The 3,360-nt window shown below is 38.3% G+C and overlaps 1 pseudogene; it reads left to right on the top strand.

Moving 5' to 3' along the window:
* On the top strand, window positions 1–3,028 carry LOC103948114 (annotated as a pseudogene).
* Window positions 3,029–3,360: the final 332 nt, after the last annotated feature.

The following is a 3,360-nucleotide window of genomic DNA, read 5'->3' as shown; positions in this document are numbered from 1 at the left end:
TGACGTAGAAACCGTAAAACACGGGTTAAAGGTCTAACAGCTCACCTAAACCTTTCTTATGTACACAAGGTACGTACAAGGAAGTGACATATGATCACAATGCTTTCCATCAATCTCAATGTGTTCACGACTCTTGTGTTAATCGGCTTTCTTAGCTTCAGCCGTACTGGTGAGGCTGCCCCAGCTAATGGCTACCATATCTGTGACAACACAACCACTTTCACTCAAAACAGCACCTACCATTCAAACCTTAATCTTCTCCTCTCTTCTCTTACCTCCAATGCAACAATTGACACCGGATACTACTACACCACCACCAGCTCTCAGGACTCCAACTCTGCAGTTTACGGTGCTTTTCTATGTCGCGGCGATCTCACATCCAGCACGTGCCAAGATTGTGTTAGTACTGCGGCCACAGAAGCAGTTCAGAACTGCTCCTTCAGAAGAGTGACACTGTCATGGTACGATGAGTGCATGTTACGCTACGGAAACGTGTCTTTCTTCCGAAAAATGAATGAAAGCCCTTTTGCTTATTTCCCGAACCCGTTGAATGCTACAGAACCAAATCGGTTTAACAAACTGGTGGCTGAAACTGTCACTGGCCTGGTGCCGGCAGCTGCAAATGCACAGACCGGTGCTAAAAAGTTTGCTATGAAACAAGTAAACTATGATGGGTCTGAGCAGCTGTACAGCCTTGTGCAGTGCACGCCTGACCTATCAAGCACCGATTGTGATCAGTGTCTTCGCGGAGCTATTGAACTTTTACCGAAATGCTGTGACGGGAGGAAAGGGGGAAGAGTTCTGTTTCCTAGTTGTAATATTAGATATGAATCGTTTCCATTTTATAACCTTGACACTTCCACACCTCCGACAACACCACCACCTCTTCCTCCTCCACCTCAGCCTCCAGGCTCAGTACCAAGGTCTCAAGGTAAATTTAATTTATACGAGGCAGTTATGTGTTTAGAATTTTTACACATACATTTGTGTACTAAAAAGAATATCATTTTGTTTAGGAAATGATGAACAAATCTCATCGTGGATCATAGTGGCGATTGTTGTTTCAATTGCCATATTGCTTTCCTTGGTAGGCTGCCTTTTCTTCAGAAGAAGAGCGATGAAAAAGTACAATGTGATACAAGAACAAAATGGTAAATATAAAAGTCTATATATTCTTTTCCCGATCCAGTGAAATTATATAATTTCATCTCCTAAACGATTTGATTCTGGATCATTCTCATTATTTTACTAAATCAAGATTAATAAACTTCTGTTCTTGATTGTGTAAGCAGTGGGGACGGAAATAAATGCTGTCGAGTCATTGAAGTTTAGTTTTGGTACAATTGAAGCAGCTACAAACAAATTCTCTGTTCATAACAAGCTAGGGAAGGGTGGCTTTGGTGAGGTCTACAAGGTTGTAATTTTCACATCGCAAATTTATGACTTTAATTTTCCACAGTCCCAGAGCTGGGTGTAGCTAAGTTGGCTAGAACAAAGTGGTAAGCTGAACTCATGAAATCTCAATTTGATGCTTGTAATGATTGGTTAAAATGTTTTCAGGGCACACTTCCTGATGGGCAACAAGTGGCCGTGAAGAGGTTGTCTAGGGGATCCGGTCAAGGCTCTGAGGAGTTTAAGAATGAGGTTGTTTTGGTAGCTAAGCTTCAACACAGAAACTTAGTGAGGATACTAGGATTTTGCTCCGAAGGTGCAGAAAAGATACTTATTTACGAATTTGTGCAGAACAAAAGCCTTGACAACTTTCTATATGGTATGTACCCTTCTAATCAGATTTAGGTATCATGTGTGATATCGTATGCTATTTGATTACACTTGGATTTGTGACAAACCAAGGAAAATCTTTGTTTTCAAAATGTCTACATAGACTCCGGGAATCAAGTGAAATTGGACTGGCCAAGCAGATACAAGATTATCAACGGGATTGCTCGAGGGATTCTCTATCTCCATCATGATTCACGGCTTAAAATCATACATCGCGATCTTAAAGCAAGTAATGTATTGTTAGATGAGGAAATGAACCCAAAAATTGCCGATTTTGGTATGGCAAGAATATTTGGAGTTGATCAAACTCAAGGAAACACAAGAAAGATTGTGGGAACATAGTAAGCAGTACAAAACTTCGTTTATGGTCACATAATTTATTTGAAAAGTTGATTGATTTAATTCTCATCCTAAAATGTAATTACTGTAAAGAAAAGATACCAAATTAACAACTCAAAAATTCATCTCCTCATACCGTATTCGAACTAACATTTATTGATGTTGCTGGTTTATAGTGGTTATATGGCTCCAGAATATGCGATATATGGACAGTTCTCTGTGAAGTCTGATGTGTATAGTCTCGGTATCTTGATCTTAGAGATTGTAACTGGCAAGAAGAACACTAATTTCTATAACTCAGACAATGGCGAATACCTCTTGAGCCATGTGAGTATAAGTTGAAGATTGTGATGTGCATTTCTTAGTTAATTCTATTGAAAGTGTTGAAAACATTTTTGTTGCAACATTTTAATGAGTCTTTAATTTTTTTTGCAGGTTTGGAGACATTGGAGGGACGGGATGCCGTTAGAATTGCTGGACGTAAATCTAAGAGATTCATATTCAAGAAGTGAAGTAATTAGATGTATTCATATTGGGTTACTCTGTGTTCAGGAAGATCCAGATAAAAGACCGAAAATGCATAAGATACTTCTCATGCTAAGCAGTTACTCTTTGAGTTTGCCATCACCTGAAAGGCCAGCATTTTTCCTGCACAGTAGGACAGATCCGAACATGCCATCAATGACTTGTAGCTCATCTGATCAACGTGCTAGCAACTCATTGTCATTATCTGTTAATGAAGCATCGATTACTGAACTATACCCTCGATAGTAAATCGAGCATAGTGTGATCAATCTTGCATGATCGGCGTTCAGAAGTTTTGAGATTTCTGTTGGTTTTGCTAGCCTTTTAGGCATTGTATTTTTTTATAGTGCTTGCTAGAATAAAACTAAACTTTGAAATTGCACTTAAAAAGTGTTTGATCAGTATGAAAATTCTTTAATAAGTAGTTTGAAATTCAATAAAATGGTAAGACGGCTTCAAAAGTACTTATAACATTTTTCTTAATGCTTATAAAAAATATCTCTAATGAAAAGACGAAAGTTCACATTTTTCACAAAAATTGTGAGCTAATAATTACTCTCTTTATTCTTCCGGTTTTGTGAATTGCTTAGAAAACCATCATAAACTCAAAACATTTCACCGCACTGTAAGCTTCTTAGGAGCTGTTTTTAGAGTATTATTTAAGCCATTCGACTTTGAAGCAGAAAGTTGTCCAGATCGTAATAGTTGTTGAGC

This window comes from the organism of the source record quoted next, unplaced genomic scaffold (genome assembly GCF_019419815.1).
Source record: "Pyrus x bretschneideri cultivar Hongxiangsu unplaced genomic scaffold, Pyrus_bretschneideri_v1 Contig33, whole genome shotgun sequence".
NCBI lineage: Eukaryota > Viridiplantae > Streptophyta > Magnoliopsida > Rosales > Rosaceae > Pyrus > Pyrus x bretschneideri.
Note: the sequence above shows the minus strand (reverse complement) of the source record. Positions and strands in the feature narration are given on the sequence as shown.